Consider the following 15,701-nt stretch of genomic DNA (forward strand, 5'->3'; position numbering starts at 1 on the left):
ATGAAAACAGCCCCTCACACACTATATGTTCAAAATGTTTTAAAGAATGATGTCTTTCACTTTCAATTCATACATTATATAGTTTTAGCTCCGATATTTGCCAAATTTCATACTCTTAAATAAAAAAAAGGTGGAAATCATGTCAATCATATATTGGCTGATAAAAATATCATGTTCAATAGAATTTAAATAGTCACTAAAGATATCATTAATAACGTATGAGCTGACGGTGTACAAACATTCTAAAAGGTATCTATGCCTCCTGTCAAACTTACCTATAAAGTTTATGACACTGACAACAGTGGGAATGTTAACTGCAGTCATTTCTTATGAAAGATCAATAAAACCCAGCTGAAACAGGAGGCAGAGCCAAAAGCGATCATTTTCCTCACGTTTTATGACATCCCCAAGGTTCACCAAGAAGATCCTCTCAAAGGAAGGAAGCCTCCTTGGAAAGCCCCGTGGAGCTCGCAATTTCAAGCCCTTGCATTTAGAATCGGAAGTTCTCGTTACGTGACATTCACTGAACATGGATAATGAAGTTGGTGCTGACTGGAACAAAAACCAACCCGATGTTAAACAGAACCCGGGTGAGAGCTGCAGGAGCTGCTGGAAAGAAATCAATCGGTTCAATCCTGCGTGTCACTTCGAGAAGGTCACCAGAGAGAAGCCTCAGCCCGAATGCAAAGAAAAGAAAAACTTCCCTTTCCCCTGCCCTTACTGTATGACTGAAGACGGCGGATCCCCCGAAAACACACAAACAAGCAGACACGGTCCTCTGAGAAGTGATGACACGCCTGCACCAAACCGAAGTAGGAGGAAGGTCCTTGCACACTGCGTCCACCCGGTCCCCCTTAGCACTCTCCCAAGGGCCTGTCGGCTACCCTCTTCCAGGTCTGGCTGCCAACCAGGCCGGGAAGTTTTATTAGTTTAATTTGGCTTCCACCTCGCCCTTTCCCCTGACATTCTAGCGTCCACCCCTCCTCCCCGACCAGAGACGCTCCTGCTGCTGGGGCCAGGTCTGTTCCAGGCGGTCACTCAGCTTTGTTCTCACTCTGCTGCAGTCTGGATGTCAAGCTCACTCCCTGGCCCTTAGGCTGCCTTTACAGTCCGTGATGCACAAGACAGTGCGATGCTTTCTCTGACCTTTTGTTTGCCCGTCCCCTGCCTCCCAGCCCGATGGACAGCAGGACAAGAGGCTGAGTAGGAGCCTCAGGCTGTCACCCCTTCTGCCCTGCTCCAGGGAATGACAACACTCCAGACGTGGGAACAGCAGGACGGGGGACTCCTGTCTTTCCCCGCCATCTCAAACACACCACTCCTTCCTGTTCCGTCCTAGAGAAAAAGGCATCTCTCGTTTTCTCAGGCTGTCCATTTACTTGTCATCACTGATGATGATGAAGTGTCTCTTGCCTGCCTCAGCGATCTGGCTCCAATCATTTTCACACTTTACTTTCAATGTATCAGTCTTTTCTTTAGCCCACAAAATGTGTTTATCTCCTCAAGCCTAAAAATAGTGGGAAAGCATAACCTTCTGTAGATCCTCTTTTTGTCTGGTGTTGTCGCTGGATTTTTCTCATCCTCACTTCGAAACTTCACAAGAGGCCACCTTTCCTTGTAACCTCTTCTTTCTCACCACCTACTCCTCATTCCTTCCTTCAGCTCTTTCTCTTGCAAGTTTCACTGAATAAATGTTCTCTTGAAGATGAGCTGACTTCCTGGCTTCCAAAGCCACTGGGCCTTGTCTCATTCCAGTTTTCCATCGTATTAGCAATTTTTAATTGAGGCTTTGGCTTCTGTCCCACTGTATCATTGAAGCTCCTGCCACGGCTAGATTTTGCCTTCAGGTCCAACCTACGTGAGCTATCCTAAAGGTTTTATTGTTGACTCTCCTCTCTCTTTACAAACTCTCCACAATATTTTCCACCTTTATAAATCCAGCTACTGCATTTATACTTGGTGTCTCCCAGTTCTCCATCCTTGGTGCTATTCCTTTTCCTAAGTTAAAATTCTTTTCTGCCTGCTTCCTGGACATTTTCAAAAGGATGCCTCACTGAAATGTTAAATTCCCTCAAGTCTGTTAATTGTAATGATAGTCGGCCCCGAGGCTGAAAGATTGAGTTCTTCCTCCCCCTCACCTTTTTTAAAGTCATCTTCTCTTTAACAGCTCTTAAATACGTCTTTCGTTCCACCTCTCTTTTTGACCACTGTGGTTCACATGCTCCTCTCACACAGTCCCCTAAAGAACTGTCTCATCTTCAGTCTCTCTTCCTCGCCTCCCACACCTCTCTGCACTTCCAGCCTCTCTTCAGAATCAGTCTACCAAAAGCACTCCATCTCTCCATTGGGTTACTCCATCACTCAGAGATTTCAATGGAACACCAAAGCCTGGACTCCAAGACATTACAAAATGTGACTACATCAAATTTTTCTCGCCCATTTTTACCAGTCTGTTTTAAATTGCAGATTTAAATCCCACTGTACCAGGAAACACCTGCCTCACAGGGTGCTTATAGGCATTCCAGGGAAATGATCTGGTAGACCTGAGAAATTCTTTACTGAATGGTGCACTTACTTCACAATTTCTCGACGTCTTCCCTATGTTAATGGGCATTTCCATTTGCTTTAGTTACAGAATGCAGAACTCCCAGATTTGTTTTAGTGCAGAAAGCTTTTTCTCCAAGAAATCCCCCTTCTCTCCATTTATCTAATCCTATCGCATTGTCATGTGATGAAATCACACCCATCCTTCCACACAAATAAACACCTTTTAAAATAAAATCACGAAATTATTTTTTAACGAGTTACAGTCATTTTACAATGTTTTTTCCAATTCCAGTGTAAAGCACAATTTTTCAGTTATACATGAACATACATATATTCATTGTCACATTTTTTCCCACTGTGAGCTACCACAAGATCTTGTATATATTTCCCTGTGCTATACAGTATAATCTTGTTTATCTGTTCTGCATTTTGAAGTCCCAGTCTGTCCCTTCCCACCCTCTGCCCCCTTGGCAACCACAAGTTTGTATTCTATGTCTATGAATCTGTTTCTGTTTTATATTTATGTTTTTTTTTTTTTAGATTCCACATATGAGTGATCTCATATGGTATTTTTCTTTCTCTTTCTGGCTTACTTCACTTAGAATGACATTCTCCAGGAGCATCCATGTTGCTGCAAATGGCATTATGTTGTCGGTTTTTATGGCTGAATAGTATTCCATCGTATAAATATACCATAGCTTCTTTATCTAGTCATCTGATAATGGACATTTAGGCTGTTTTCATGTCTTGGCTATGAAATTATTTCTGAGAAAGGAAAATCCCCCTTCTCTAAATTCTCAAATAAAGCTATTTGGTTATATCATACTCTAGTTTGTTTTTGAAATTATTCATGCCTCCCTCCCATCAGAGACTGTATCCTGAGACCATAAAACATGAATAAATCATATTTACATTCTTTATCGTGCTTTCCACAGTAACGTCAGCTGAGTAAAGAACTTCATTCCAGGATATGCAAAAATTCACACCATTTAAAAAATAATAATTCACTTCTTCTAGCCCTCAGAAGGGAGACATTCATGTGCATTCTATTAAATAGCCCTCAAAAATAATATAATAATCCAAACATGTCATTTGCTACTCATGCAATCCTGAAATAGACATTGGTGCTAGAATCATTATCTGGAGAGAATGATAAAGTTTAGATCTATTCAATGAATTCAGTTCAAAAGGTAGAATTTATTTCAGTAAATAGGGTACGGGATTCACAAAGGACTAAATAAAAGTAAGTAAAAAAAAAAAATTCTGGTCTCACAAAACACTTTTATAAAGGCCAGCTGAGTTCCTGTCAAACATTTTGGAATTTCTAGGATTAATTTCACCCAACTGGGTTGGGGTCAAACACATAAAATTTATCACCAGGACCTTGGGGAGTAAAGCAGTGTTAAGGGATTCCCGGAGTCACAGGCTCTAATTGGCTCCTCTACGTGATGGACGTAATTAGCTCTTTCAACCTAACCCTATCCTGGGAGGAGTTCAGCCTGACTGAGCCATGTTCCTCAAGGACCGAAGAAGAAATGACCAGTTATTCCCACAGCTGACCTTCTCAAAGGAGAGAGTAACAGAGAGATCCCCATCCAAATACAAGAGACTAAGAAAGGCTGTAAGTTCAGTCGCTATCTGCAACGTTATGCTCAGTCACACCTGACCTTAGAAGGGGCTGCAAAGTAAGAACTACTCTGCACCCCTCTTCACCCCTCACCATGCTTACACCTTGCTCTAATTTGTATGCATCTCCTGGTGAACACAGAGATTATCACAACAGAGAATTTGGTTAGAAAAAATGTTATCAACAAGATAATTACAGACTGATGCCCTGTATAAAAACGTAAAGAGGGAATTATTTTAGGTTAGGAGTAACCTCACCCTGGGGTAGGAGGAAACACAAAAAGGGTTTACAGATATAGGAGCCCAATGTGAAGGAATTCTTGTTTTATTCACTTCTAGGAGTGCAGCCTGAAGAACCTCACCCTCTGCTCCCTGCCTTCTCCTCAATCCAAAAACTACAGCGAGTAAGACAATTCAATCTCAGTCTAAGATAGATATGACTAAATTCCTATAAAATTCAGGATTGTTTTTCAACTCTGGTTAACTATTAGGTGGAAAACAGTATATTGGAAAATGTCCCCCGTGCTCTGCAATGCTCAGCTCCACGGCTCCTGAAAGCTCTCACAACAAACTCACTTACCCTCTGCTTCATTCTTCCTTGGCTCTGGGTCCCAGGGACTCAGCCTGGTTTCCAGTCTTGTCCATTGCCTCTCTGTCCTTTGTAGAAGTTCTGCTCTTACAGTCTGGACCTCAGAGTAGGCCAGTCTCCCTAAACCTGCCTTTCCTCAATGCCTTTACAGTGAGAAAGAAAGGTGGTTACTAGTGATCACTGTGGAAAACACGCGGATATAGTAAAAATGATAAAAACGGGTAAGTTCCACTGCTTATGTAGTATTAACTGTGCTGGTCTTCAATCACAGATCCTGCCTCTCTCTGAGATGATAATTAAACTGGAAATGAGTTTCTATTCCGAGTTCTTATTCCTAGAGGTAAGCCTTACCACGCTTCATTCTAATTTTGCTCTGATGATCAAATCAAGGTAGAACATTGTTATTCCTGTTTCCGGCGTTTGTTCATTAGTGACTCACTTAACATCTACTGGGTATCTCATTTTATGCCAAAGATGGGGCCAGACACTGGAAATATAAAGATGACTAAGACAAAACACATTGTCCCAGACCTATGAAATAATTCAATCTAGGGGGTAAATTTTGAAGTAGATGGTTACAGCATAGTTTTATAACCATCATTAGATGGATCAATTCAGATTTCTATGAGGTTAAGAGGAGGAAAATCCAGAATAAATGATGACAGTCAAGAAACAGTCTCAAGAAGGGTTGAAGACACACTGACTTGGCTGAGCTGAATCTTGAAAGATGAACGGGAGCCACTCCTGGGATGGACTGGGATGTGGTAAGACTGGGGGTGGTAACAGATGGCCAAAAAAGTACTAGTTCTTATAACCTACAAATGAGAGGCAGCATGAAACCATGGTGTAGTTGAAAAGAAATTAGGGTAAAAGGGCACATGAGCTATTCATCTTAAAGTTCTGGAACTTATGTTCTCCTTCAGAACAAGAAAAGGACTTAGTTAGTCTGCATTTTGAGAAATAATCCTAGAGGTAGATCAGAGACTATGGCTGAAGTGAGACAGAGGATATATCAACAAAGTAGTTAAATTCTATTGCAGTAGAATTTCTAGAAAAGCCATCATAAAGCAGTAGCCACGGAGACAGACAGGAGGGCAGATATATTAAAAACACTGCAATAACTACAATAATTGGGCAATGGATACATAATATAAAAAGAGGTAAATTGTGACATCAAAAACATCAAATGTGGGGCAGGGGGAGGAAAGGGTTTTTGTATGCAACCAGAGTTCAGTTGTTATCAGTATAAAACAGACCATGGTAAGCACAAAGCAAAACCTACAGAAGAGACACAAAAGATAAAAGAGAATTTAAATAAGGTATACTATTAAAGAACATCAGTTCATAAAAGACAGCAAGAGAGAAAAAAGGGAATAAAGGAGATATAAATTAGTAAAAGACCAATTAACAAGATAGCATTAGTAAGGCCTCGTCTATGGATAATTTCTTTAAATGTAAGTGGATTAAATTCTTAATGAAAAGGTATACAATGACAAAAAAAAAAAAAAAGACCCAACTATATACTATAGGAGAGTCACTTCAGCTTTAGGAAATATTCTAATTTATGTAAATATTACTTAAAATCTGTATTTATCAAAAATATATGTGATATAAAAGCTGCATAATAAATAATAATGTTCTTTTACCTACTTAGTAGATAAAAATACTACAGAAAGGAATTGTGCACTGTCTTTCCTTCCTCCATTTCCACTTACTGCATTGTTTCCTTTTTTAATGAGTAATACTTTAATTCTCTAAAAAATAAATTTAAAACATTATTCAAAGTATCCTTAGGAGTCAGAGAAAGGTGATTTCTTAGTTTTCTGTTTTCCAGGAATTACAAGCTCAGTTACTAAAGACTGACCTAATTGTCTATGATTGTTTTTCAAGTACATTTGCTGTGCTTGAATAGTAAATGATAATAAAAATCTAATAGTTACTAAATACATTTTATATAACTATTAGGTTTACCATTAGAAATGAACAAACAAAATAGGAGCTACATGATATCAAAAAAGAAAAGAGCAAGACCATATCAGCTTACTAAAAAAACACATTAAAATTAAGCTTTTTTAAAAATAAAAGTTTAATTTAAAATGATTGATTTATTCAAAATGCATATGCCCTCAATATAAAAGTAAATGAATGTTTCCATCCAATTAGTGAAAGAGCATAGTAAAAATGCTAAAAAATGAGGTAAATTGTTTGTACCTAGCAGCATAATAAATCAGAAGCAAGCTCTGTCACATATTAGTCATTGAAGACATCAATCTGTACAATGACTTCGCTGTCAACTTCAGGTCTGAGGCTTAATCATTTCAGGAGCAAGAAAACCATGAGTCATATTTTACTCAACAGACATTTGGGAACACATATTCATGCTGCTACCCTCATAAATTTCTTGACAACTTGCCTGAAGGTCAATTGGCAATGAAATAATAGAAATTTTAAATTTTGAACAGATTATGTGAAGGTGGACTTAATGAGTCTTTAGCCTGAGTTGTCATTTGGGCTCCTGTATATATCCGCTGGGACATATGAGCTAACCTGCAAAACCAGTAAAGCACATAATAGTCCCAAAGCGCACTTAGTAAGTACGTGCGTGATTTGTAAGCACCAAAGAATATCAGAATATCTGACTCCGGGTCACTTTTTCCTAAAGGATTAGCTTTAAAAAAATATTTTATAGCAAAGATGCATCATTCATTAGTTTATGACACCTACATGAATCATATTTACTTAAAGACTATGTCTCAATTATGGTAGACTGCAAAATTGGCCACAAATTATTCCCCTCCTATAATAGTCTCTACTTCTTTAAATAGTTCCTTTTTATATTTACTTGGCCATGTGACTTCTTGTTGTGCAGGCTGCCGTAACAAAATACCATCAATTGGGTGTCTTGAACAACAGAACATTAATTTCTCACACTTACGGAGGCTGGAAATCCAAGGTCAGGGTTCCAACATGTTTGGGTTCTAGTGAAAGTCTTTTTCTTGGTTGGCAGAAAGCTGTCTTCTCACTGTGAGCTTACACTGCCTTTTCTTGGGTACAGAGAGATCAGGCTCTTTGGTGTCTCTGCTTATAAGTAATTCCATCAGATAAGATCCACAACCTCATAATTAGGACCCAAAGGCCCCATCTCCAAGTACCATTACTTTGGGGGTTAAGACTTCAACATATGAATGGGGAGGACACAAAAAAACAGTCCACGACCCCTGTGGCTAAAGGCACAATTGCAAATATGTATGAAACTCGTAGTTACTTGAAGACCAGTTGTGCATTTGAGCCTCTCTTCTCTTGCTGTTCTCAGAGCCCTTGTCATCACCACCCTGAAAGGAACCCATGCTAGCCCGCTGGATAATGACACATGTGGTCTTTTCACATCTTTGTCGCTGCTGACCTAGACCAGCTCACTCAGGAGGAAGACGACCTGAAAGCTCAGAATCAGTTCAGGCCTGTGGCTCTCTCAGACCTCTAACCAGAGCTTACACCCACACTCCCCACCCGACTGGACCCTTCAAATGTTAACACTAGTTCATATGTGACTTAGGCTCGCTGATCTCGTCTTGGACACTGTGATATGATTCCTGGTCACTTCATACAGTTCCACCATCAAAGTGCCTTCAGAAGAACCTTCTCTCTTTCTATCACTCATTTCACAAATACCTGTCCAACGACCCCTAAAGGAAGGCTTCAGTGTGCTAGCATTAGGGGCACCATGATGGAACAAGGTGCAGTCCATGCTTCACAGCTCTCAATTCTTTGAGAGATAACAGCAAATAAAGGGGGGAAATTATAATAATATGTGACAGCTTTTCTCAACTGGAGTTATCTGAACCATCGAACACAGAAAACGATTTGAGTTACCATTTTCTTAGTTCTCCCAATGACGTTACATAAACATTGCTCACTTCAATGCAGAGGAGATAATGTAATCCATTCTAAGACTTACAGCATTAGATTTAATTTTCTCATCAAAAGTTTAATTTTTTCATCAAACTGTCCTTGAGAAAAACTGGTCAATGATAGCAGCTCTTGTATTTGGAAGCACAATTAAACCAGCCTGAGGAGATCATAAATATATTTCGCTTGAGTCTTGAATGATGGGATGATTTTGTCAAGTGAAAGGAAATGAGAAAAAATGGTACCAACAAGAATATTCTGCAAAGGTTCCTAGTAAGAGAGACGCTGGCATACTTCGAGAGCTAACAGATAAAGCTGACTCTCTCTCTCTGTGAGACAACCAGTGATGCTACAGAAGCTACCACAGCAAAGCCCAGGAGAAACTGAGGTCACTTGGGAGAACTGACACACTGAATGAAACACAGTTGCATCTTTATAAAGTGTTTCCAGTATTAAGTTCAGTGTTACGGGTAAGAAATGGATATTGTGATATTTTCTTCATTGTTACTGATGTCTTACTAGGTTATAGGAGATAGTAATTCACTATTTCTATGACTTTAGCGTACACTGAAGACAAGAAAATGTGTTCATTAAATGTTAATGTAAATTTTTTTTGCTAAAAAATTAAATATATTAATAAAGATCACCAAATGAACCAAAAAAAAAAAAAACCCCATATTCACTGGCATCTTGTCTGGTCTATGTCTATAAGTAAAAGTGTATCTCCTTACTGGGTTAGGTTTAATTTTGTTCAGTATCATGGGACTCACCTTCAGTATTTATACCATGTTGATGACATGGTCTTACTAGTATATTCCAGAACTAGCCTCAGGAAACCACTGAATCTATTTACCAATCACTGTCAGAAAAAAAGCTCAATGTTAATTATTCCAGCACGAACTCATTATTTTTGGTAGTTATTCTTCTACACTCAGATACAAAATCCTAAAAATCCTATCCAACACATTAGCTTCACTTTACATGGGAGGATTACATAGTGAAAATTACACTGCTCAAACTTCCTAAATTTTATAAGATCCTTTAAAGTTATTTTATGATGGAGGTAATAGAAATAGAAACTTCCTGCTTACAAAATATCCCAAGTCAGAGTCAACTCTTTTATGCTTTGTGGTGCAGAATTCCACAGCTTTATCAGAGCTTTGGTTCAGATAGCTGACTAGATCCAAAACTGCAATTGAACTAAAGTCCTTGGACTACTGTAAACTGTTCTTGCAAAACCACAGTGGTGGAGGGACGGCACAGCTGCCCGTCGAGGTAAGAATACAAGTAGGGCTCTTTGATTTTTACATAATCATGTCGTTTTTGCAGCCCACACAATTAGAATACGAAGCAGGTCTACCTTACTGCAACAGGCAATACAGAACTGCCAACCACTTCAGTCTTAATTGTCTGCTATTCAACTTTAGTTAAAAGTCAGCCAACAGATCAAGATAGCTCCGTACATTTGCATTTGGATATAATGGTAATGAAAAATAAAATTCAAAAAGATAAAGCTAAATTAAACCAACCCAAGAGATAATAATAGTAGCAACAATAACAGCAACAATAAATATCTCCATTATCAATGTGGGGAAAAAAATGAGGCTGCTGGAATCTGGAACCAGAAGAGGTCAATGAAGCAGAAATTCACATTCTGCATGATGGAGGGGACGCAAAGGGCTCCCAGCAAGACAGGAGACAAGAGTCTGGCTCACTGATGGAAGCCAGGTGCTGGTCTCGACCTGCCTTCCGCACCCTCCACAATCCCTCCTGAACAGAAGAAGAACAGTAAAACTGCTGCCCATTACCACCTGGAATAATTTATTTATTTTTTTTTTACATTGGTGCCAATGGGACACAGGCAGTGGGGACTGTCCCACACTTTGAAAACTGCTTGTTGAAGCTATTCCTATATTTCTCCCCTAGGTGTGCACGTCTGAGCATAAAAAGACACTAAATGGATGTTTACAGTAGTGTGGAAATAGAGTTTAAAATCAGAAACAATTTAAATGTGTATCAATAGCAGAATGAATCATTCAAGTATGTACATTCACAGAGTTAAATCAAATGAGCTCAGGCTAAATGTTTGAGCCATCTCAAATAAAAAAAAAAAGCATCTGGTAAAAGGGCTAATTCAGTATACCGGTATATGACACCTGATAATTAATCAAAACCCTGTAAAGTATTATGTATGGACACATTCATATTATAGTAATAATATAAACCCCTGAATGAGAATGGTAAAGGGGCAAATTCAGCAAGACTGCAATTACAGGGCACAGGGAAGGAGAGAAGGGGAGCAACAGGGGAAAAGAAAAGCATGGGTCTCCATCTGCATCTGTGGATCATTAGGACCTAAGTAACCAAGACAAGATTTAATTTCTGAGTCAATAACTAGATTATATACATTCTATATGTCAGGCACTATTCTAGGCACTGGGAATAAGCAAGACATAAAACAGACTGAAATTTCTGCTCTCACAGAGCTTACCTTCTAGTAGAAAAAGAGGTGAAGGTAGAAACAATAAGTGAAATGAAAAGTATTCCCCATGATGATCACCACCACGGAGTTAAAACGAAACCCAGAGCTGGAGGAGGATGGTGCAATTTTAAACCCGGTGGTCAGAGAACACCTCACAGGGAAAGCCTCACTGAGAAAGTGACTTCTAAACAAATAACCAGAAAGGTGTCAGTACAAGACATAAGGCTGTCTGGAGGAAGGGTTCCTAGTAGAGGCAAGAACACATGCAAAGGCCCTGAGGCTGCAGTGTGCTTGGCAAGTTCAAAACAAAATAGATATAGAGGCACACTGTAAAAAATAAAAAGCTGTATTACAAAGAAAAATTGTGGTGTTAAAGTTATTTTTATAGAGCTACCCGGTTAGGTGGAAAGTATAAAAATGCTTTATACGTGGATTCAGGTCTCAATATGTGGATTCAAGTTTCTAAGAGCTTCTAAGCAGCCTGTGTCACACTGAGAAAAAGTCATAACATAAGAAAAGAAGGCTGAGGAGGCAAAAGATTAAAAAATGGAAATCTTAGTTTCTCTTGAAAATTTCCAGTCACCTCTCTTTTATTTGAAAAAAAAATCATAGGAAGAAAGAAACACTCTAAAAAGAAAAATCAATTACTGCTCCATATTCTTTCTCCTATTCTTCCCACCAGTGAGGGTTAATTTTACATGTCAACTTGGCTAAGCTTTGGTGCCCAGCTGTTTGGTCAAACACTAGTCTAGATATTGCCATGAAGTGATTTTGTAGATGTATTTAACACTTACAATCAATTGACTTCAAGTAAAGAAAATTACTCTCCACAATGTAGGTGGGCCTCATCTAATCAGTTGAAGGCTATGCAAGCAAAAATTGAGGTTTTCCAATGGAGAAAGAATTCTACCTCAAGACTGTAACATAGAAATCCTGCCTGAGTTTCTAGCCTGCTGGCTAGCCCTGTGACCTTTGGACTTAGGACTGTAACATCAACTCTTACACAAATTGCCAGCCTGCCCAACAGTTTCAGGCCTGCCAGCCCCCATAATTGTGTGAGCCAAATCCTTAAAATTAATCTCTTGGTTTTTGTTTCCCTGAACAACCCTAAGAAATGTTGGTACCATGAAATGGAATGTTACTGTGAAAAACACCTAAAAATTTGGAAGTGGCTTTGGAACTGGGTACTGGGTAGAGGCTGGAAGAGTTTGGAGGAGCTTGATTATAAACACTTGGATTATCTGGACCAGAGTATTGCTAGAAATATGAATGGTGAAGGTGCCTTTGCTGGGGTGTCAGACAGAAATGAGAAATACGTTATTGGCCACCAAAGGGAAGATGATCCTTGTGGCAGAGAACTTGGCTGAACTGTGTTCTTCTTTGGGGTGGAAAGTAGAACTTGTAAGTGAGGAAATTGGACACTGAGCTGAGGCTGTCACTTCCAACAACGTGTGGAAGGCATAGCCCAGTTTCTCCTGGCTTTGTATAATAAAATGGGAGAAAAAAATTAAAGCAGAAATTGCTGAACAAGAAGGAACCAGAACTTGATGTTTAGGAAAATTCTCAGCCTATCCAGGTAGCGTGCTCTGGAAATAGTCAAGGACGACCATTTACTAAAGGGATTAGGTGTGTGACTCATGGATCTAGTCAATCAACTCCTCAGAAGCCAGGTACAGAGACGCAGGAATCCAGAAAAGATCTGTGGAGCACCCTCTTGTCTGAAGATTGGACTCCAAGAATTGCGTAAGAGGTGGATAAGGTTTCTAAAGATTTTATACCACCAGAAACACTGTCAACATGGATTCAAAGGAAAAGAGATAGGATGAAATTAAGGAAGAATAATTCTGAAGGGGGACTCACAGGTGCAGAGGCCTCAGGGAAGGACCAATTCAGTTCCAAAGGGTGGAGCCACCTCCCCTGTTCGGGGGTGGGCAGGGCCAAGGGGGCAGGGCCACTCCAGCAGGCCCAGGGGACAGAGCATCAAGCCACAGAGATTTGTTCTCAAACCTTAAAACCTAATGGAATTTGCCCTGCTAAGCTGCAAATCCATTTTTGACCATTGACCCTTTTTTTCAATTTCTCCCTTTCTAAAGGGGAATGTCTATTCTTTATCTGTCTAACTGTTGTATCTCAGAAAAAGAAGACCTGTTTTCTAGGCTTCACATGCCCACAGACGGAGAGGAGTTTTGCCCTGGCTGGATCATACCCCATGTCTCACTCACAACTGATTTAGATAGAATTTGGACTCAGAACTGATGCTGGAATGGTTAAAACTTTGGGTGATACTGGGATTCGGGGAATATATTTTTTCTTTTTTTAATTTTAATTTTATTTTTTATTGAAGTTTATTCACAATGTTAATTTCAGGTGTACAGCAGAGTGATTCAGTTATACGTATACACACATGTGTATTTTTTTCAGATTCTTTTCCATTATATATTATTACAAGAAATTGAATACAGTTTCCTGAGTTGTACAGTAGGTCCTTGTGGTTTACCTATTTTATATATAGTAGTATGTCTCTATTAGTCTCAAACACCTAATTTATCCCTCTTTTGCCCATTATCCTTTGGTAGCCATATTGTTTTCTATGTCCACGAGTCTATTTTTGGTTTGTGAATAATTTTTTTTTACATTGATAGGACATGAGTTTTGGGAGGGTCAGAAGGCAAACTGTTATGGGCTGAACTGTGTCTCTCAAAAATATACATATATATTTAATTCCTAACCTCCCATATCTCACAGGATGAACTTCTTTGGAAATAGGGCCAGTGCAGATGTCATCAGTTAACATAAGGTCATACTGGAGTATGATGGATCCTAATCCAATATGACCGGTGTCACAAGAAGATGGCCACGTGAAGACACAGAAACACAGGGAGGACGCCACGTGAAGACGGAGGCATGAACTGAAGTTATGCCTCCACACCTGGGTCTGTCAGGGGTAGAAGAGCAAAGGAAGGATCCTCTCCCAGAGGCTTCCAAGAAAGCACAGCCTAGCCAACACTTTGATTTCAGACTTCTAGTCCCCAGAACCGAGAGAATAAATTTCTGGGTTTTTGTTTGTTTGTTTTTTATTTTTGGGTGGGTAGGTAATTAGTTTGTTCATTTTTAATGGAGGCACTGGGGATTGAATCCAGGACCTCGTAAATGCTAAGCACACGCTCTACCACTAAGCTATACCCTCCCCCTAAATTTCTGTTGTTTTAAGCCACCTGGTTGGAAGTATTTTGCAATGGCAGCCCTAGGAAGTCCTTTGTAAGCATTTATAGTCTACCAGGTAAAGTTTTATATGAATTCCCATGATTCTCATACTGAACAAGAGAGCCCCACTGATAAGGTACTTAGCAGAGGTTCTTACAGGTCATGCGATTTACGCATGATTTGCAAAGCAAGTTAACCGTCATGCTGAGACTTTAAGCAACATCTTCCAACACCTACACCGTTTACAGAATTGAAAGCATTGATACTCTCTGTTTCCCTCCCTTTGAGATAGATCTTGTGCGTTTATATGCACGCATGCATATGTGTCTATACGTGTGTGTGTGTGTGTGTGTGTGTGTGTTAATATTTATGGGCGACTGGTCAACTTTTCAGCAACTCATGGAGTATATGCAATAATGAGCTAAAGGAACAGAGACAAACTTTTTGGTGGTAATTTGATTTGCATACTCTCAATAGAACACTGAGCAGTAGGTGAATATTCAATGGACAGTGAATTATAATGGCACCTACATATCAGGATGTGCAAGCCAGGTTTCTAATATAATATCTAATAATAAAAGATGAATTGAAGAGTATGCTGACGCATGGTAAGAAATCTGTACATTCCCAATTTAAAAAAAAACACTGTTACTTGTCAGGGTCGCAAACTTAGTTTTTTTGATAATATCATAGTCAAATAATTGTCTTCTCTTTAGATTGCACACAGATTGTTTCAAATTTTAAATAAAGATGCCTAACATTTATCTGCATATGTTGACTGAGTGAAATATTTCAAATGTCCTTAATTAGTGAAACTCTAGCCACCTGAACATTTAATTCACAAATTATGAACCTGTCAGCATGTCATTAGTGTGTATCACAATGAGAAATGGCAAAACTCTGCTCTAACTTTGGGAATTGAAACACACCTAAACAAATCCATATACAGACAGAAGGAGTAGATGGTATAAACTGTTAAAAAAATAACAAAAATTTTAGCACTGCTAAGGGTGAATCTGGAAAGTACCACTGCACCAATGTACCTGAGATGTCCTGATTCAGCATTTCCTCCAAATGGAAGTGCATTAAGGAATAAAATTTGATGTCCTTTTCAAAAACGGCATGAACACTGACTAAGAAACCATTCATTCTATTTGTTACCCAGTAAATAGAGACACTGATGCTAGTCTTAGCACTTCTAATTGCTGTTTCTACCTTCCTTCTCTGGACCTAGTTCTTCATACATCAAATGTGACGTTCTTCAAGGTTTCTAAGAGCCTCAAATTTCAATTGCAAAATCATCGATCATCGTCTGACCTTTAATTTCATTTCAAGAGAAACATAAAC

General features: G+C 39.2%; 1 protein-coding gene across 6 annotated transcripts in view; it reads right to left on the bottom strand.

The window, feature by feature from the left end:
* The window catches only part of SLC16A7 (solute carrier family 16 member 7), a 143,116-nt gene that overhangs the window by 73,068 nt on the left and 54,347 nt on the right, over positions 1–15,701 (bottom strand). The window contains exons 1-2 of one of the 6 annotated variants that reach the window (XM_072972496.1): positions 5,467–5,762; positions 4,754–4,905 (exon numbers count right to left, since the gene is read on the bottom strand). The exons of the other annotated variants lie outside the window; for them this stretch is intronic. The gene's annotated coding sequence lies outside the window, so the exon portion shown is untranslated. Of the gene's footprint in view, positions 1–4,753; positions 4,906–5,466; positions 5,763–15,701 lie in introns of those variants that run through there. 6 annotated transcript variants of the gene reach the window in all.

This window comes from Vicugna pacos, chromosome 12 (genome assembly GCF_048564905.1).
Source record: "Vicugna pacos chromosome 12, VicPac4, whole genome shotgun sequence".
Taxonomy (NCBI): domain Eukaryota; kingdom Metazoa; phylum Chordata; class Mammalia; order Artiodactyla; family Camelidae; genus Vicugna; species Vicugna pacos.